Genomic DNA, 22082 nt, shown 5'->3' on the forward strand with positions numbered 1-22082 from the left:
AAAATAAACATAAGCAAGTGTTTTCCATGCTCTGAGCATCACTGCCCATGATGTTCTTCTCCACATCTGTGCACAGTGGTTCCCCATCCGTGGTTGCCCAGGCCCACAGGACCAGCGGCTCTTCCTGCTACTCTATCAGCTCAGAAAGAAGCATTAGTACCACCTGCACAGGACCAACCAGGAACCAGAAAGTAAAATATCTGTAAAAGAGTCAGGTTTCAAGAAGTATCAACCATTTACCCACCACACAGAGGTGTTTTTTAAATTTCTTTTTTCTCTCCCTTACATTATCCCTATTCATCTAAATTAACTAGTTAGGGATGGATGGAGACCAAAGGGTGATGAAAGTCATAGGTGACAAGGTCCTGAGAGTGGAAAGGTGGTCCTTTAAGACAGGATGCCTGACAAATGCCTGGAAATAGGAGGTTCTCTGGGGGAGCAAAATGGGATGCAGGCCACACCATCTCCATCCCAGAGCAGTGTGGAGTCCTTCCGATGAAAGGAGCATCCTGTGTTTTCACTGGCTATTTCCTCTCGGTTCTTGAATCATCAAGACAGATTTGGAGGACAGAACCTCTGGCTTCTGCTTCTACCTCACACCCTTGAAAAAGTCCATGAGGCAGTGCTTTTCTTGCAAGTGTCAAATTAGCCAGCCTGGGCCATCACACGAACAGGACAAACAACAAACAGAAGGCAGGACGTTGCATGTCTGCTGTTGAAACCCCGGGTTGCCTTTCTAAGCTTTGCAGACACGGAAGCTGGTGCTGCTTCACCATCTGGAAGCTGCCAACAAGTCTGGGTAGCAGTCCCCAGAGTATATTGTCACCACAGTGAGGAATGTCTGGGCTTTAACACACACTGAGGGAGAGATGGGGGCACTGAGGCTTGTTTACGGGGGTGCTGGACTTAGCTGCCCTCTTCAGAGCACAGCAAACAGGAAACACAGAGCTCGGTGTGCGGCTGCCCTCTGCCCCCCAGCTGCTCCTACATACTCCCTCCTGAGAGTCTCTTAATGTCAGATTTCTTTGTAATATTAGAATCAGTAAAATAAACTTCTTCCAGAGGAAACATATCTCAAACAAGCCTATTGGTGCTGTATAGAGAGACTAATTGCTCTTTTGAGTAGCTGAATGCATCCTTGCCAGCAGCAATAATGAAAAATGATAACCTCACCTCAAAGCCCCACCTGAAAAATAAACTTGCCTTTTCCAGGTGTGCACTGAGTACTTTAGGCCAGTTTATAGGAGTGGGAGAGGGCAATTAGCAGGCCCCAGGAACCTCTCAGAACTATCTGAACATTGCCCCTTCTCCCATCCACATGCCCAACACTTTCATGTCTTCTTCCAATTATCTGATCTTTCTTTCTCCAACCCAGGTTCCCATACCACTCCTGGATATCCTCTTACCTTCTTAAATCAGGTCAAATAATTCTCTCCACCTCCCTGAACTTGGGAAGATGTATATGAACATGGGGGCTTCCCCGGTGGCTCAGGCAATAAAGAATCTTCCTGCAATGCAGGAGACCTGGCTTCAACCCTTGGGTCAGGAAGGTACCCTGGAGAAGGGAATGGCTACCCACTCCAGTATTCTTGCTGGGAAAATCCCATGGAGAGAGAAGTCCGGTGGGTTATAGTCCAAGGGGTTGCAAAGAGTCAGGCATGACTAAGAGACTAGCACTTTCACTTTCACATATGAACACGGATGCTCCCATGGAGTGAATTAAAAACTCTTCATCAACATCTTGTGGTGGGTCATGATGGGTGCATGTGATAAGGGAGCTGTTTCCTTGGGACTGGACCTTTATTTCCATGTTAAGGGGTAGACATGAGCAGTTGAGTTTTCCAAGTGACCACCAATTCAGACACAGGACTAGCACATAAAGGAGGGATCCAAAAGATGCCTATAAACCCTAAAAAATGAGCATCCACATGCACGTGCGCACGCGCGCGCGCACACACACACACACACACACACACACACACACCTGACAGCACAGCCAGGAAGACACACCAAGCAGTTGTTGGCCAGTGCCACAGACCTAATGACCCAAGGTGGTCAGCTTGCATGGAGGCAGACCTAATGACCCATTTGCATTTGAGATCAAAATTCCCAACTGTAGGCATTCTTTCCACTCTTCAATTCCCGAATTCCAAAAGTCAGTGTGCCACCCAGGATGGCAACCTCCATTCTGACCTGGGCCATGACAATCTCATTAGTCACTTATCCTTATCTCTTTCTTCCTTCTATTCATAGGAACAGCTATTCCTTCACAACAGAGAAGTCACCCTCTCGACCCATCACCCTTTCTCTCTCTCCAGCTGAGACATCCAAAAAATCAAAGGTCAAGTCTGGCCAGGCCCTATCTTGGTCACTGAGGAGCCCAAGGTCAGAACTTCAGAATCACAGCTTTAGAAGCTTCATTCCCTCACTGCACAGAGATGTGACCAGGCACCCAAAGTAGAAGTGATGATCCACCCAGCTTCATGCAGCCATGTGGGATGAACCACACAGAAATCTAATGAGAGTCTTCAGGGTTATGAGCTGGGCTCATGGTTAGGCCAGAACCAGCTGGATAGTCCTAAAGCATTTCCAAAAGGCACTGCATCCCAGCAAGGAATCACACTTGACTCTATAAAATCAGAACCTCTGTGGTCCCCTCCCAGAATGTTGCTTAACAAATGCTGACATGGTCTTCTTGCCCAGTGCATCACTTCTTTTTATAGATTCCATGTGAATGCGAACCACCATGTTCTATCTGCACTTGGCACTTTAATTCTCATGTTTGCAGATTCCTTTTCAGTGAATCCATTTTAAGTCACCAACTTCTTACACAGAGTGTGACTTTTTAGTTCCTTCAATTAAGGAGGCCATGCTTCCTGGACTTCAGTTCTTCTCCTAACTATTATCTTGACTTGAACACACATCTTACTTGTGAAGTCAAAGACTCTAGTTACTCAATTCAGACTAGAAATATTACACACACACATGGTTCTTCCTCCCTTTTCAGATGGACACAACTCCCAAATTTCTCTACACTATCAAGGTTTATGCCTTGCTGGACATTTCCTAGAAAGTACTCAGTAACTCACAAAAAATGTGGTGATAGGACTTCCCTGGTTGTACAGTGGATAAGAATCTGCCTGCCAATGCAGGGGACATGGGTTTGATCCTTAGTCCAGGAAGATCCATATGCTGCAGGCAACTAAGCCACAGCTACTGAGCCTAAAGCCACAACTACTGAAGCTCATGAGCCTACCCGTGCTCCAAAACAAGAGAAGCCACTGCAATGAGAAGCCTGGGCCCCACAGTGAAGAGTAGCCCCCATTCACTGCCACAACTAGAGAAAGCCTGCATGGCAACGAAGACCCAGCACAGCCAATAAATAAATAAACAAAAACACAGTTACTGATGGCTGACAGAGAAATTCCAGATGCATCCTCTTCTGTATCTTCCTCGTTCTCTACTGCACAACAGCAATTTATTTTGAGGAGCAAAACTTGGAACAGAAAGTGCTTACAAGCCTGAAGATTTCCTGTCTGAAAACCAGAATCAATGCCAATAGAAGAACAATTTGCAAAACCAGAAAGGAAACTTATATTTTGTGCAACTAGATATTCATTCAACACCTGAAATGCAGAGAGGCTGAATTAACAAGTAGGCATCCTTCCTCCACCATCTGATCTCTCAAAGAGGATATGAGGGGGGGGTCCTACACTCATCTTCTCCAGTTACGTTCTGGGCACCTGCATAGCCATACATAGGCTGAAAAGTGCTTTATAAAGTTGGCCCTTCCTGGCCCTGTTTTACTCCCTGGGTCAGTACAGCAAATGCTTATTGCATGAACTATGAGGTGGAGAACACAATGGCTATCCTTGAGTCCCTTGGAGAGGTCTTTTGAGATGGGAAACAGTCTCAGCAATATACCAGTACAGGCCATGCTAGGACTACATGAAGCAGTCCTCTGGTGGCCCTCTCCTCCCTTTGGTCTTTTCCATCAGGACAGGGACCTCTCCCGCTTGCTCACTGCTGTATTTCCAGCAACCCACCCAAAACCTGGCTCATAGCAGACATGCAATTAATACTCATCGAGTCAGTTTCTCATGATGTAGAAAAGCCATGAAATTATTTTTCTTTCCACTCTCTTTCTCAATCCTGAACCCAAGAAGAGAGCTTTCCCATTTTAACAGAGACTTCAGCTGGACAGAGAGAAAACTGTCAGGCCTACACAAGGAAAAACACTCCAGAGAGAAGCTGTAAAGCCTCCATCTGGGAAGGATTGCCTGAAAGTGACAATGCACAGCTCTGAGATGCCGGGAACCATTGAGGAACTCCGCCCGTGGCACTGAGATATGAGAGGGGGTGGCAGGCAGGCTGCCCTCAGCTCTGCGGATTTAGGGAGCTGGGTTTTCACAGTCCTCCAGGGGTGAGGCGGGCACACTGACCAAGCAAAGGAGAATGATTTATAACCAGAGCATCCATTTGTTGAATTACAATAAGGAACAAAGTGGTCAAGAAGACCTGAGCAGAGGTTTTGCAGCCTGGGAAACAAAATTCAAGATGAGAAGATTAGCTGGTGAATGCAGAATTAGGGCAAAGGAGTCATGTAATGTAACTGAGCCACTACACATGTGACAGGACGCTCTGCTGTTTGTCTTGTATCCCAACACGGATGTCCCATTGCAGCCACAAAGTGAGGCCACTCTCAGCAGAGGAGAGGTTGGAGTTCTCACTAAAGAAATGTCATCCAGTTATCCTGCCTCTTTCTGGACCTTGTTTTTTTTTGTTCTGGACTTCAAAAAATTCTAGGCATGTTGTGCATGCTCAGTTGCTTCAGTCATTTCCAACTCTTGGTAACTGTGTGGACTATAGCCTGCCAGGCTCCTCTATCCATGGGATATTCCTGGCAAGAATACTGGAGTGGGTTGCCATTCCCTTCTCCAGGGGATCTTCTTGGCCCAGGGATTGAACCCATATATCCTGCATCGCAGGCAGATTCTTTACCACTGAGCCACCGGGAAAGCCCTCTAGGCATGTTGAAGACATATCCCAGGATGACCACTCTCTTATAATTAATCTTTTGGGGTTCCTATTACTATTCACTTTTTGCTATATTCCTGAGCCTTCTGAAAAAGTACAGCACACGGTCTACATAGACACTTCTCCAAAGAAGACATACAATGGCCAAAAAGAACATAAGAAGATGTTCACTATCACCAAATATCAGAGAAATGCAAATCAAAATTACATGCGGATCACCTCACACAAGGCAGACTGTCCAGCATCAAAAAGTCTATAATAATGTTGGAGAGGAAATAGAGAAAAGGGAACCCTTCTACATTGTTGGTGGGAATGTAAATTGGTACAGCCATATAGAGAATAGTATGAAGCTTCCTTAAGCAAACAAAACAGAACTTCCATATGATCCAGCAATCCATTCCTACGCATACATCCATAGAAAACCTTAATTCAAAAAGATACATGCACCCCAGTGTTGATAACAGCACTATCTACAATAGCTAAGACATGGAAGCAATCTAAATGTCCAGGGACAGAGGAATGGATAAAGAAAATATGGTACATATATACAGTGGAATATTCAGTTCAGTTTAGTCGCTCAGTCGTGTCCAACTCTTTGCAACCCCATGAACTGCAGCACACCAGGCCTCCCTGTCCATCACCAACTCCCAGAGTTTACCCAAACTCATGTCCATCATGGCAACTCATGATGCCATCCAGCCATCTCATCCTCTGTCGTCCCCTTCTCCTCCTGCCCCCAATCCCTCCCAGCATCAGGGTCTTTTCCAATGAATCAACTCTTTGCATGAGGTGGCCAAAGTACTGGAGTTTCAGCTTTAGCATCAGTCCTTCCAACAAAGACCAGGATGGACTGGTTTGATCTCCTTTTTATGGCTGAGTGGAATATTACTCAGCCATAAAAAGAATGAAATAATACCATTTGCAGTAACTTGGATGGACCTAGAGATTATCATACTAAGTGAAGTCAGAGAAAGACAAATATATGATATCACTTACATGTGAAATCTAACTTTAAAAGAATATAAATGACCTTATTTACAAAACAAACTCACAGATACAGAAAACAAACATGATTACCAAAGGGGAAAGGGGTTAGGGGAAGGATAAAGTAGGAGTTTGGGATTAACATACATATGTTACTATATATAAAAAAGATAACCAACAAAGATCTACTGTATAGCACAGGGAACTCACTCAATATTCTATAATAACCTATATGAATAAATAATTGAAAACGAATGAATATATGTATAACAGAATCACTTTGCTGTACACCTGAAACTAACACAACATTGTAAATCAACTATATTCCAATAAAACTAATTTTAAATCAATAAAAATGTTTAAAAGTACTAGAATCATGCCAAAGAAGTGACGTGAAGTGAAGTGTTAGTCACTCAGTCATGTCCTTTTGCAACCCCATGGACTATAACCCACCAGGCTCCTCTGTCCATGGGATTCTCCAAGCAGGAGTACTGGAGTGGGTTGCCATTTCCTTCTCCAGAAGATCTTCCCAACCCAAGGATCGAATCTGGGTCTCCTGCATTGCAGACAGATTCTTTGCCTGAGTTGGGAAGATCCCCTGGAAAAGGGGATGGCAACCTACTCCAGTATTCTTGCCTGGAGAATCCCATAGACAAAGGAGCCTGGTGGGCTACAGCCCATGGAGTCGCAAAGAGTTGGACACAACTGAGTGACTAACACACAAGCCAAAGAACAAGCTATCAAAGAGCAGTGCTTCATCATGAGATACCACTTCACACCCATTTGAATGGCTATTACCAAACAAACAAAAGTCCCCAAACCAGAAAACACTAAGTGTTAGCAAGGATGCAGAGAAATTGAATTCTTGTGTGTTGCTGGTAGGAATACAAAATGGTGTAGCTTCTATGAAAGACAGGATAATGGTTCCTCAAAAATGTAAATATGGAATACCTTATGACCCAGCATTTCCACCTCAGGGTATATACCCCAAAGAACTGAAAGCAGAGGTTCCAAGAGATAGCTGTACATCACCGCAGCAGCATTATTCACAACAGCCAGAAGAAAGAAGCAGTCCATATGTACACCGATGGATAAATGAATAAACAAAATATAGTACGTGCATACAGTGGAATATTATTCAGCTTCAGAAAAGAAGGAAATTCTGTCATATGCAACAGCATGGATAAACCTTCAAAACAGCATGCTAAGTGAAATAAACCAGACACATAAGAACAAATATTGCACGATTCCACTTACATGGTATATCCAGAGCACTCCAATTCATACAGACAAAGAATGCTGGTTGCCAAATGCAAGGAGAAGTGGAGAATGGAGAACTACGGATTAATACAGGGGTCCCCAACCTCCAGGATCTAATGACTGATGGTCTGAGGTGGAGCCGATGCAATAATAATGGAAGTAAAGTGCACAATAAATGAAATGTACTTGAATCATCCTGAAACCATCCCCCTCCCTCCCCAGTCCACAGACAAATTGTCTTCCACAAAACTGGTCCCTGGTGCCAAAAAGGTTGGCAAACAGGTTGATTTAATGAGTATGGAATTTCTGTTTGGGAAGATGAAAAACTCGTTGACGGCTTGCACAATACTGTTAATGTGCCTAATGCCACTGAGTTGTAATTTTATTTTATTTTTAAAATTTTATTTTATTTTTAAACTTTACAATATTGTAATAGTTTTTCTAAATATCGAAATGAATCCGCCACAGGTATACCTGTGTTCCCCATCCTGAACCCTCCTCCCTCCTCCCTCCCCATACCCTCCCTCTGGGTCGTCCCAGTGCACCAGCCCCAAGCATCCAGTATCATGCATCGAACCTGGACTGGCGACTCGTTTCATACATGATATTATACATGTTTCAATGCCATTCTCCCAAATCTCCCCACCCTCTCCCTCTCCCATAGAGTCCATAAGACTGATCTATACATCAGTGTCTCTTTTGCTGTCTCGTACACAGGGTTATTGTTACCATCTTTCTAAATTCCATATATATGCGTTAGTATACTGTATTGGTGTTTTTCTTTCTGGCTTACTTCACTCTGTATAATAGGCTCCATTTTCATCCACCTCATTAGAACTGATTCAAATGTATTCTTTTTAATGGCTGAATAACACTCCATTGTGTATATGTACCACAGCTTTCTTATCCATTCATCTGCTGATGGGCATCTAGGTTGCTTCCATGTCCTGGCTATTATAAACAGTGCTGCGATGAACATTGGGGTACACGTGTCTCTTTCCCTTATGTTATGTATATTTCACCCAAAAACATTCTAAAATGTTTTAAATAAGAAAAATATAACAAAAATCAACACTTTCTGACCAATGTCCTAAGATGGGGGACAGAAACTGAGAGCTTCCCCAGAGTAAAAGACAATCCCAGGCAACAGAAGATGGTGGTGGGCACCCAGGCGCCCTCCCTGTGTGGGTCCTTCCTCCACAGCCCACCTTCTAGGATCCAGCTTTGCTCAGTTCAAGAGCCTATATGGCACTTCCTTAGCACGTAAAAGGAATACTCACTCTGTCCAGGCTGTGAGGAATCACACTTCCTTACGCCAGGGAGAAGCTGGCAGGATATTGATGCTGTGCGAGCTGTGGTCCTCCCACTCCGACTAGTCCAGCAAACAGACTAGCTCCGTTCCCCAAACTCTGTAAGTTTCGCCTCCCAGGGTCCCTTGTCACTCTAGCCTGCCACATTTCAGGATAAAATCCACTATCAGTTATCCATCCAAAGCTTCCAGGGCCTTCTCATGGATTACATGTAAAGCCAGTTGCTTCCCCAGTACCAAAAGGAAGTGCCTCAATCTCATAAAATTGGCTCTAGTCTCTGGGAAATGTTTCCGGGAGACCAGCTGTATTTCATGTACCTGGAAAACAGGGATGCCAGTATATATATATATATTTTTTTTTGCCAAGTAAGGAAATGTGTAAAAAAACAAAACAAAACAACTATCATTAACAATGATCCCTCATAGACAAAAAGTTATTTTAAGCACCCTTCAAGGAGGAGAGATATAATCTCACAATAAAAATAGTTCTCTGCAAGGAAAGAGAGCTGGCAGCCTGGCACCAGTATTTTTACAGCAAACAGACATTTCCTTTCAGGTCTTGCCTCTGTCCACTGCACTCACGTGATAGCTACCGGAATGGCTTACATATTCACTCTCTCTGAGAGCAAAGGAAAATGACTAAGAGAGATGTAGTGAAATTTCCTTCCCAATCTAGAACATAATAAAATACCTAGCTGCTTTCCACTTGCATCACACACTCAATGATGTGTGTGTGTTGTGTGTGTGTAGTGCAGCATGAATAAGACGCTATTAGAGTTCTGTCCCCCCAAATTCATATGTTGAAATCCTAACTTCCAATACCTTTGTGTGGGTTGTTTTTTTTTTTTTAGGATTTTTTTTTTTTTAATGTGGACTATTTTAAAAGTCTTTATTGAATTTGTTACACTATTGTTCTTGTTTTAAGTTTTTGGCCCAGAGACATGTGGGATCTTAGCTCTCTGACCACAAAGTGAACTTGCACTCTTGGCATTTGAAGGCAAAGTCCTCACCACAGGACCACCAGCGAAGTCCCTCCCTGTACCTTTGGAAATGACTGTATTTGAAAACAGTCTTTAAAGAGGTACTTAAGTTCAACTGCTGTTAGGGTGGGCCCTAATGCAATCTGACTGGTGTCCTTATAAGAAGCAGCGATCAGGACACAAGGAGAGACGCCAGGAGCACTGGTGTATGCAGAGCCCACCACGTGAAGAGGAAGCAAAAGGATGGTCATCTATAAGCCAGAGAGGCCTGGAACAGATCCTTCCCTTATGGTCCTCAGAGGAAACCAACTCCGCTGACACCTTGATCTTGGACTTCTGGTCAGAGCGTTGTGGGAAGTTAATTTCTGTTGTTAGAGCCACTCAGGTTCAGGTATTTTGTTACAGCAGTCCTATAATAAGAATATGGCTGCTGAAGTTCAATGCATGTAGTAGGGCACTCAAAGCTGGTGCTCTGGGACAACTCAGTGGGATGGGGTGGGGAGGGAGGTGGGAAGGGGATTCCGGATGGGGAGACACATGTGTACCCATGGGTGACTCAAGTCAATGTATGGCAAAACCCACCATAATACTGTAAAGAAATTATCCTCCAATTAAAATAAATTAATTAAAAAAAAAAACCAAGGATAAAGGTGCTGAAATTAATTTTTTAAAACTGATGTTTTCTTTGATGAATTAATTAGACAAACTGTCCTAGAAAGGCCCTTAAAAATAACTTCAGTTCAGTTCAGTTCAGTTGCTTAGTCGTGTCCGACTCTTTGCGACCCCATGAATCCCTGCACGCCAGGCCTCCCTGTCCATCACCATCTCCCAGAGTTCACCCAGACTCATGTCCATCGAGTCAGTGATGCCATCCAGCCATCTCATCCTCTGTCGTCCCCTTCTCCTCCTGCCCTCAATCCCTCCCAGCATCAGAGTCTTTTCCAATGAGTCAACTCTTCGCATGAGGTGGCCAAAGTACTGGAGTTTCAGCTTTAGCATTATTCCTTCCAAAGAAATCCCAGGGCCGATCTCCTTCAGAATGGACTGGTTGGATCTCCTTGAAGTCCAAGGGACTCTCAAGAGTCTTCTCCAACACCACAGTTCAAAAGCATCAATTCTTTGGTGCTCAGCTTTCTTCACAGTCCAACTCTCACATCCATACATAACCACTGGAAAAACCATAGCCTTGACTAGACGGACCTTTGTTGGCAAAGTAATATCTCTGCTTTTCAATATGCTATCTAGGTTGGTCATAACTTTCCTTCCAAGGAGCAAGCGTCTTTTAATTTGATGGCTGCAGTCACCATCTGCAGTGATGTTGGAGCCAAAAAAAATAAAGTCTGACACTGTTTCCACTGTTTCCCCATCTATTTCCCATGAAGTGATGGGGAAATAACTTACTTTATACCAATCACTCTTTTTTTTTTTTTTTTATACCAATCACTCTTACTGGCACTAAATAACATACATTTTTGGAAAGAAAACCTATTCCAGTATATGACAATGTCAACCAGTACCTTGATCACATTATTATTAATATGCCCCTCAAGGAGAAAGAACATGAACATGTTAAAATTAGTATGAGTCAGTTCAGCTCAATAAACAAATTCTAAACACTGAGTTTGATGTTGAATGATTTAGCGGCGGTTGAAAAGTCAAGGCCTGTACCCACAAGGAATTCAGTGAATTCAGGCTTGAGTTTAGAACCATGCTCTCCTCTGTTGAATTTCACTCTCTCAAACAAACACACATACACACACACACATATACACACACGTTAAGAAACATCACAGCAGCCTGATGAAACAGATAACAGGTACAACACAGTCATTAAGAAAGGAAGGACTCATCAGGACTTCCCTGGTGGTCCGGTGTCTGGGACTTTGCCTTTCATTGCAGGGGGTACAGGTTAGATCCCTGGTCAGGGAGCTAAGAAACCACATGCCTTCCAGCCAAAAAACCAAAACGCAAAACAGAAGCTATATTGCAACAAATTCAACAAAGACTTTAAAAATGGTCCACATTAAACAAACAAACAAACAAATAAACTTTGAAGAATTAGAAGGACTCATTATGACAGAGGAACCTGGGGTGAGGGGACCCTCAGAGATGGTCCTCTGAGGTTTTGCCCACTCTGTCCCACCTGCCAGCCTGGTCTGCCATCTCCTGCTCTCCAGCTTCCCACTTGCCTTTGAGGGTAGAAATCAGTCATCATTTCCTCCAGGGAATTCTGTCCAAGCTTCTCAGTCCTTGAGGACTCTCTCCCTTCTTTTAAATCCCATCACATGGATTACTTGAAGCTCTCATTTTAATAATGAGAGTATAAATCAGATTCTGTTAGTGTCTCTCACCAAACAGTCATACTGATTTATATAGATGCTATTAGAAAGCATCATGGCCAGGTGAATTACCATTTTAATGATGATAGGAAGACAACCACCCTTTCCATTTTAACTAATGGAGTTTTTGAAACACTTGGCACAAGACGACTAAGGAGCATGAGATTGGCTGTGTCTTAAATCACTTGGAGGATGATCTGGCAAACAAACTGACTTTGTATTTATTGCTGATGGAATCTGTCTCCAGGCAGTGCACCCTGTTCCTTACAGCCTGGAGCTGAATCAATCTTTTGATAAGCAAGAAAGGAGTGGGACCAGGTATTTCTATCTCTGTTCCATAGAAAAGGAAATTTAAACTAAAGCAATGGTTTAAGACCTGGAGACAGAGCACCAACAAAGCTAAACTTTCTAGTGATTTACTCTCTCCTAGGTCCAATGGTGCCAAAAAGCCCCAGAGTCTTGTGTCCCACCTGGTTCAACCTTCCGGAGCACCAATTTTAGGAGAAAATTTAGAGGACATTTTAATATTAAACATGTTGCAAAATAACTACAAATAGCAAATGAAAGCTCAATGTGAACATCAACTTGCTTCCGGCAACCTTGGGCTCCACTTCAGACTCCCAGAAAAATGAGTTAACTCTCCTTGCCTATGGTGGTAATTTAGTGCAAATTTTAAAGAAGCATAGGTAGCAATGTACATAGGTTTACAAGATATAGTTTCTAGTAGCTTCCAGATTTTCAGATCTGCATCTTAAATTTCTGTGGGTTTTTTGTTGTTGGTTTTTGCTTTGTTTTTCACAGAAGATAGAATTACATTTTCTGGGGAAATCTACACAAAGGTTGGTAGAAAGACAGATTATGTTTATAACTATTAGCATCACTTATCTCCTAGTTTTTTTCCTTGATCAACCAGGGGAATTCAGAACCAGTATTTAAAGACGCAGCTCCCCTAGCTGCCCCGTCTTTGCCTTTAATGGTTGTTTTGGCAGAGGAAAACAAATGCACCTTTAGGGAAAATAATCATTTGAAGCTTATAAGTTATTTTAACTTGAAGGGTTATGAAATTTACCAATGTTCTCTAGTCAGGGGGAAATTACATAGCTCTTGGTAACATGGACATGAGCAACAATTAAACTGAGACAGAAACATCCACCTTTAGCAGCTCAAAGATTCTCAACTTTTATTTTATACTTCACATCTTAGCAACAACATGATGGATTGAAGACACACCCTGGCAAAGAGAGGAAGCAAAAATGTATACCTGCCTTTCTTTCCAATGGGACCAAGCACTTCATATACTCCAGTTTAAAAAAAATCACTTTGTACCCTGAAATAAGCCAAAAATAACATGACCATCCTGTCTAGAAGTTTGGTCTCCAAAATCATAAAACTTTGAAAATGTCCTGTAAACCTGGACTCCCTAAAAATTTTTTTACCCTGATTGCTTACCATGGGAATGTCTGAAGATAAATCATGACTTTGGAGAATATGACCATCGTTTGAGAAAGCTGTTTTCAACCATAAACAACAGACTATGTGCATTTGAGAATCCTGGAAACTATCTGGGGGCATTTTCCTTCAAGTTTTTATTGTGGTTTTATTTGATGAACCAATCTTCTGAAGCCTGGCTCCCTTGAATTCTCTTGCAAGTAAACATTTCCTTTTTCTTTTCTAAAGGCTCCTCTCAAAGTCTTGGTCTTAAGTACACATCAAGTATAGACTGCTACTCTTTACTATTTCCACTGAAGCGTATGTAACACACACTCTGAGCTGGGACAATTTATAGGACCTGATGAAATGTTAATTTCATTTTTCTTTTCCGCTGCTCCTTAAAATAGCATTCAGTGCATTCATCCTTCCCACCCTCAGACTAACACTTGAGCAGAATCCTGGGGACTTTTCTACTCAAGCAACCACTTCAAAATCTCCCAAGAATTAAAGTGTGCTGCTTGGAGACAAAAGAAACTCCAACCTGGTTATAACAATAAATCTCCTGCCTATGCCAGCTAGGCCTGTTGCATGCTGGACTCCTGCAGCAACCTGGGGATGGCTGACGTCTTTTCTCTTTCTGTATGCCCAACAGCTGGCTAGCTTTTCATCCCTCCAAGATCAAAGCAAGTGGAGAGGCTGTGGAAGTCCTGTTTGGGGGTTGTAAATTACAGTGAAATGTGCCAGAATGAACCCCCAAAATCTTTCTCCAAGCAGCCCACACCGTTCCTTACAGCCTGGAGCTGAATCAGTCTTTTAATAAGCAAGAAAGGAGTGGGAGCAGGTATTTCCATCTCTGTCCCACAGAAAAGGAAATTTAAACTAAAGCAATGGTTTAAGACAGAGCAGCAGGAAAGTTACACTTTCTAATGATCACTTTCCAAAAGCTTATGTCTCATTCCCTTCTTTTTCATTAAATTAACTTTTTATTGTTTACTGTCCTAACACTGACATATAATGTTGTGTGTGTTGTACATGTACAGAAACTTTCTCAGTTATACATACACATCTATCTGTTCATCTTTTGATTCTTTTCCCATATGGGTTATTACATAGTGTTGATAGACCTCCCCTAGTATACACAGGTTGTTATTGACTATTTTATATGTAATAACTCATATTTGTTAATTCCAACCTCCTAATGTACCCCTTGTGCCCTTCTTTCTTCTTTAGTAACTATAAGTTTGATTTTTAAGTCCCTGAGTCCATTTATGTTTTCTCAATTAATTCACTACTTTTAGATTCCATCTATAAGTAATATGATATTTTTCTTTCTGGACAAATAGAGTATTTCCTGCCATATTTCTGGTTTCCTTTCTGGAAAAAGAATATTTCTTGCCATGTTCCTGGTTCTGACTTTCTTTACTTAGTTTGATCATCCATAGTTTTAGCTATGCTCCTGAAAATCCTATTTCATTCTTTCTCATGGCTGTCATATCCTACACTCTATACATGGGTGCTTACATGTACTCATTTTCGTTCTACTGATGGCTTACTCCTATCTTAGCCTCTAGATTCCTGGAAACACTAGCTGCTGGGGTTGCCCTCACACTTGGGCTGATCTTGGAGTGGACCCAGGCCAATCATCTCCCCACAAGGCCGGCAGGTCTTCAGGAAATCCTTGGGCATCTTTTGCCCTGACAAATTCGGGGAAGGCAGGTGATCTTGCAGCCTAGGCCACCACTGAACCCTAAATGCATGTACAGCTAGACTTGTGTTCCCATGACAGCCCCTCACATTATGTTTGGGATGAAGGCAGTACCAGTATATCTCTTTGAAGAAATCTTTTTAACAAAGCCTCTGCTCTCAAAGAACTTCTGTTCTGCAAGTGGCCAATGAGGTTTGGGAATCTTGAAAAGTTCTCACATATCTACACTGAAATTTCTACTTCTTGGTCTTGCCCTTTCCTTTGAAATTGCACATAATTTGAATGTATGTCTTGTTCAGAACTTTAATTTGGTTCCCTATTTTATTTTTGTAGGCACACATAGATGTCTAGGAGAGTGTGTTCATTTTCAGTTACTGAAAGTTAATTTTTCTCTTATATGTGTGTGTGTGTGCATCACTCAGTCGTGTCTGACTCTTTATGACTCCATGGACTATAGCCCTGCCAGGCTCCTCTGTCCATGGAATTCTCCAGGCAAGAATACTGAAGTGGGTTGCCATTCCTTTCTTCAGGGGAAGATCCAGGAAGAAATGGCAACCCACTTTCTGATCCAGGGATTGAAGCCACCAGGGTATCGATCTAATAAAATTTGAGCATTAGAAAGGGCATTGAGTAATGAAATCTGACACCCGTTTACCCAGTGGGCAATCCCCTCCCCAGTCCTGAAAGATCCCCCAGCACTGGCTTGATCTACTTCTGGAAGCAAACCTACTTTCTCTTCCTCAGATATCTGAGGAATGTCCTCAGAACTGGCCAAGGCTGCTTTTTTGCCAGGTGAAAAAAAAAATATTCCCTATTCCTCATATGGCCTGGTACTCAGACCCTCATCATCCCATCACCTTCCTCGGGATCCTCTGAAGTTGGTCTCTGTCCTCTATAAAGAAGCCACCCAAGATGTGACCCTGATTAGAGGGGTCCCCAGCTCCTCTGACTTGAATGTCACTGGTTGGTAGATGGTAGTGTAAAGGCCCAGGCTGTAATCCCATCTCTATACTTGCTGCCTATATGATCTTGGACCAATTTCTTAATCCTTCTGTGCCTTAGTCTCGATATCTGTTAAATGGGAATGGTGATGAGAAATGGAGTATTTCCTGCCATATCAGAAAACAAGGATGCCACAGTCATCAGCAATTGCAGCCACCACAGATGGTGAGCTGGTGAGCCTGAGGAGAGTCAGGAAAGAAAAGTCCTGCCATCCAGCAGCCAGCAGCCACTTCCTACGGTGAGCCCTGAGGAAAATCAGGATGTAAAAATGCAGGATACTGGTCCCAGACAGCTGAGGTGCATATCAAAGTAATGATTTCAGTGATCCCAGACTCTTGCATCTTCCCATACATAGAAAAGCGCTAAATTCCTAACTTGGGGTATTAATTTTCTGTAATTAACAATCATCTTTTGATATTCTGACTACCTGCTCTTTGTTGCAAAACTTTTATATAACCTGCCCTCCACGCCACCTCCTCAGAGCAGTTCTCTCAGGGTTACTTGAGATGCTCGCTGCCTCCCAGACTTAAGTTCTAAAAATTTCCACCAAATTAAATGTAACTCTCAACTTTTAGGTTGTGAATATCTTTAAAGTCAACAGTGATAATTATATTCTCTACTTCATAAGGGTGCGACAGGATTGAGAAAACAACTGTGAAACACTTACAACTCTACCTGGCACATAATCAGCTCCCTGCAAATATCTATTTGCTTTGTTTGTTTTCTTTTTAAAGCCTATTCTCATCACTGCAACACATGTTTGCTATTGGGCAGCTACTTCACACAGGTTCATGTTGGCCTGGTGGGCCACTGAGACCCTCAGGTTACTTCTCTCACATGAACTGCAGCTTAGCGGAGCCACCCCATCCTTTCCTTTTTTCATTGATTCTTTGATCCCAAATGCAGAAGAAGACCTTCAACCATACTGTGAGCTCAACATTATATCTCTTGCCTGGAAATGAGTCTTATAGAGAATCCTACAGAAAAATGTCCCCTCTATATCTGTTTCATGATGAGTGACACCAGGGAGGTGTAGAGATGGAGCCCTGCTGTGTGTCCACTCCTCCCACACCTTATCCTTAGGGAGAGGATGCTTCTGTAAAGGTGGGACACACATCTATGACAGGGGTGGGAGGCAGTGACTGAGTTATTCATAGGTTCCTAGCTGTGAAATATGAACAACTACAGCCACCTAGCTGTGAGGACCAAAGGAAGCTGTGCAGTAGGAAGCACACAGCCAAGCTGTCATCAGATCTACAACATTAGAAGATCAAAATAAAGGATTTGGAGAGGAATTCTGATTGGTAAAAAACCTCAACACCTGAGGGCCTAGAGAAAGAGGCAGGAGGAAGGCTACATTTTCCAGAAGATGCTGATGATAGTATTTGCAAAGTAAAAGATGACCCCATGATGAGCAGAGGAAATTAGCCTGGAAGGAACAATAGCGCAGCCAGGGTTAGGTATGCACACCCATGCAGAGGCAGTGGGATAAACCACACACACACACACACACACACACACACAATTCATAACCCAATACTTGCCCTTGTGCATACAGTGCACTCTGATCCTGTCTCGTCCCTTCTATTGAATTTCATGCTTTAAAAAAGGCTGGTGTAACTCACTACACTGATAGCATTCCACTGATGAGTCACAACCCACAGCTGAAAAACAGTAGATATGGCGTGCCCCAACCTGCAGCCCCACTAGGTTGCCAGAAGAGAGAAAAAAGTTCATTTGGCATACACTGATTTTGCAAATCCTTTCCCAGGTGCTCTTGAGCTAGCTTCTCTAAGAATTTGTTCTGGAGGGTTGCCAGGATTCAATGTTTCCTTCTTTTGAAGTCTACAGGCTCGGCTACCATCTCTCAAGCCTGCTCCGAGGGACTGTGAGCTAGGATGCCTGCTACTTGAACCTCAGCTCAGTTTCAGGGTTTCCGGATCCTCTTAAGGGGTTTGGGCTGCCCTTCCTTTATTGAAAGGAAGGAAACAGACTGGGCGCAACACTGCCTTCCCTGTCACCTGTTAATATCACCTCATCTTTCATAAACACTGGGTAATCTTCCTGACAAGAACACAACTGTTTGTTGTTGGGCACCCCAGCACCTGGCTACCTCTCCTGCACTCTGGACCTTATCCTTGTAGCCTTGGCCTTTCTTGCCTGCGTTTTAGGTGATGCGCCCCCACTGCATCACAGTCCTAGATTCCAGACCTCGCCTCCCCACTGTTAACTGGGGGATCTGGCTGGGAAAACTTATTTAATATCTCAACCTAATTTTCTTCACTTGTAAACTGGAAATATTACCGTTTACCTTTGGGATTTTATCAGAATTAGTTTATACGTGGGAGTTCCCTTCTCCTCCCTGGAGTAGCAGGGAGACTTTCCCCAAGCTCCCTTTGCTTTTAGAACACCATCACAGGCTTCGATTTTGTTAGATGAAATCCGGAGTATCATCTGCGATTACCCGTGTCATCTAAACCGCGGCGGAAACCACAAAGCCTCCGAACAAGTTTCTAATGAGGCGACTCTCCGTCTTCCTCAATTAATTACACCGAAACGATGAAAAAAGGGGAAAAAAAATCGAACGCGGTATTTCCCTCTAAACAGTAGAATGACCTGCAGGCAGGCACAAGCAAAATGAATTAACAACAGTCAAACCCGCGTTATTCCAGGAGCCCAGCCCACCGCCAGGGGCGCGTACCCGGGAGCCGCGGGCAGCACGTTCCGCCGGGACAGGCCGGTCTCCCGCGCCCGGGTTGGGGGCTCTCTCGGTTGCTGGAGACATCGGGGCTGGCCCGCCAGGACAACGAAAGTTCTGCCCCTCGGCGGGAGAAGGTATGACCTATCATTGAGTGCAAGCGAAAGGACGAAACCCACCCCAGCCCCGGGCGCCGCGCTCCTTGCTTTTTCGGACGCCCTCCGGCAGGACACTCACAGCAACCCGCTTCCAGGAAGGCTCTGTACTTGGGTCCACTCCACGCGTCCGCACTCTTGCCCCAGGCACCCTCGAGCAGCAGATCTCTCCTCCCCACTCCCTTCCACTCAAACCACCCCCTTGCAACCTCAGCAAGCCCGACCGTCCGTGGGAGCCAGAGCCTCAAGGTTCCAGATTCTCGTGCCGCCCGCGGTTACCAGCTCCTGCGAGGTGCGTGAGCGCGGCCGCCGCCTTCAGCTGTCTGGCCGGCCGGGCGCTCCCGGCGCTGCGGTGCGGCGGGGACGCGCGCTCCCGACCTGCGGCGAGGCGGCGTGGGGCCGTCCCCTCCACCCCCACCGAGTTCAAGGGCGCCCCGCTGGGGGAGCTAGCTCTGCCGAACGCTCTGTGCCCTGAGTTGGGGGGTGGCACTCACGCACCTTCTGGATGACAGCCTGTCGCGAGGAAGGGAAAAGGACCCGAACGCATTGTTAGCCCTTCCGGGGCTCGGCAGTGCGCCCGTTTGGCCAACTTTAGGTAACCAGAGCCCGCGAACTGTGCGAGGATTGAGGCAGTCTAGGAGGGGGTTGGGAAAAATCCTCAGTACTGGGTTCAGGTTCAGTTACACTGGGACTCTCCATCGTGAGCTACTTTAATACCTGAAACTGATCTCCTCATGCCTTTCGGCATTGGGTCTACCAGACAGGGCCTCCCAAAGATGGGAGTGAAACAGGAGTGGTTTCAAGTTAGAGACCTAATTCGCTCCTGCCTTACAGTAAATACTTATTGAGCCCTTATTCCCTGACGGTCACTGATCAGGCAATGGAAAGCAGCCCCCTGGTGCCTGTATTCTAGGGAAAAGACAGGCAATCAAAAGAACAAATAAGAACGTGTCCTGTATTGGATTGCGACAAGTGTTGTAGAGAAGAAAGAACTCAGGAAAAGGACAGAGAATGTTGATGATGAGGGATGCAGTATTAAAGCAGGGGATTGGAGATGACCTCCTGGTAGGGCTTGCCTTCAAGCTCAGGGGGCCTGGCGCCCTGGAAGCCAAGTGGAACCAGCGCTGTATTGCAGTGGGGTAAATGTAGCGAGAGCAGCAGGCAGGCAGGTTTGTGACTCTGATTAACTCCATCTCTTGGTGCCAGAAAAGGATTCCTGGAAATGACAGTTAATTCTTTTTTTTCTTTTTTTTTTTTTTAAAGCTAGTTTCATCACTCCATGTAAAATGAAATGTTTTGCAAACCATCCTTCCAGCTATATTCCTATATTGGCCATAGGCAGTTTAATTCTAAATGGCATAATATGACCATCTGTGATGAGATGCACTAGTCCTTCCATAATTCTCCATATTGGTTACACATTCCTGGTCACCGGGAAGCAATCCATCACCCATGCAGAAGAGCCGGTACCGCCCTGTTGATGGTACAGATCAGATCAGATCAGATCAGTCGCTCAGTCGTGTCCGACTCTTTGCGACCCCATGAATCGCAGCACGCCAGGCCTCTCTGTCCATCACCAACTCCCAGAGTACACTCAGACTCATGCCCATCAAGTCAGTGATGCCATCCAGCCATCTCATCCTCTGGCGTCCCCTTCTCCTCCTGCCCCCAATCCCTCCCAGCATCAGAGTCTTTTCCAGTGAGTCAACTCTTCGCATGAGGTGGCCGAAGTACTGGAGTTTCAGCTTTAGCATCATTCCTTCCAGAGAAATCCCAGGGCTGATCTCCTTCAGAATGGACTGGTTGGATCTCCTTGCAGTCCAAGGGACTCTCAAGAGTCTTCTCCAACACCACAGTTCAAAAGCATCAATTCTTCGGTGCTCAGCCTTCTTCACAGTCCAACTCTCACATCCATACATGACCACAGGAAAAACCATAGCCTTGACTAGACGGACCTTTGTTGGCAAAGTAATGTCTTTTGAATATGCTATCTAGGTTGGTCATAACTTTCCTTCCAAGGAGTAAGTGTCTTTTAATTTCATGGCTGCAGTCACCATCTGTAGTGATTTTGGAGCCCAGAAAAATAAAGTCTGACACTGTTTCCACTGTTTCCCCATCTATTTCCCATGAAGTGATGGGACCAGATGCCATGATCTTCGTTTTCTGAATGTTGAGCTTTAAGCCAACTTTCTCACTCTCCACTTTCACTTTCATCAAGAGGCTTTTGAGTTCCTCTTCACTTTCTGCCATAAGGGTGGTGTCATCTGCATATCTGAGGTTATTGATATTTCTCCTGGCAATCTTGATTCCAGCTTGTGTTTCTTCCAGTCCAGCGTTTCTCATGATGTACTCTGCATAGAAGTTAAATAAACAAGGTGACAATATACAGCCTTGATGTACTCCTTTTCACATTTGGAACCAGTCTGTTGTTCCATGTCCAGTTCTAACTGTTGCTTCCTGACCTGCATACAAATTTCTCAAGAGGCAGATCAGGTAGTCTGGTATTCCCATCCCTTTCAGAATTTTCCACAGTTTATTGTGATCCACATAGTCAAAGGCTTTGGCATAGTCAATAAAGCAGAAATAGATGTTTTTCTGGAACTCTCTTGCTTTTTCCATGATCCAGCAGATGTTGGCAATTTGATCTCTGGTTCCTCTGCCTTTTCTAAAACCAGCTTGAACATCAGGAAGTTCACGGTTCACGTATTGCTGAAGCCTGGCTTGGAGAATTTTGAGCATTACTTTACTAGCGTGTGAGATGAGTGCAATTGTGTGGTAGTTTGAGCATTCTTTGGCATTGCCTTTCTTTGGGATTGGAATGAAAACTGATCTTTTCCAGTCCTGTGGCCACTGCTGAGTTTTCCAAATTTGCTGGCATATTGAGTGCAGCACTTTCACAGCATCATCTTTCAGGATTTGGAATAGTTCAACTGGAATTCCATCACCTCCACTAGCTTTGTTCATAGTGATGCTTTCTAAGGCCCACTTGACTTCACATTCCAGGATGTCTGGCTCTAGGTCAGTGATCACACCATCGTGATGGTACAGGATGCGGCAAATGCAATCAGAGCACGGAGCCTCAGAATGACTACTGCTGAGAAGACATGCTGCAAACAGGTGCGTCTCTGCCTTAGCTGTCAGAGTAGGGTGGCGTCTTTTGGGCAGAGGGCCAAAGACTCCTG

The 22082-nt window shown here is 44.2% G+C and overlaps 1 protein-coding gene across 6 annotated transcripts in view; it reads right to left on the reverse strand.

Moving 5' to 3' along the window:
* MRAP2 (melanocortin 2 receptor accessory protein 2) overlaps positions 1-19547 on the reverse strand; it is a 63711-nt gene extending 44164 nt beyond the window's left edge. Inside the window, exon 1 of one of the 6 annotated variants that reach the window (XM_019967406.2) lies at positions 19399-19547. The gene's annotated coding sequence lies outside the window, so the exon portion shown is untranslated. Of the gene's footprint in view, positions 1-8561; positions 8983-18982; positions 19064-19109; positions 19270-19398 lie in introns of those variants that run through there. The other 5 variants (XM_019967404.2, XM_019967405.2, XM_070796135.1 and 2 more) reach the window with 5 other exon arrangements.
* Between the last annotated feature and the right edge of the window lie 2535 nt (positions 19548-22082).

This window comes from Bos indicus, chromosome 9 (assembly GCF_029378745.1).
Source record: "Bos indicus isolate NIAB-ARS_2022 breed Sahiwal x Tharparkar chromosome 9, NIAB-ARS_B.indTharparkar_mat_pri_1.0, whole genome shotgun sequence".
NCBI lineage: Eukaryota > Metazoa > Chordata > Mammalia > Artiodactyla > Bovidae > Bos > Bos indicus.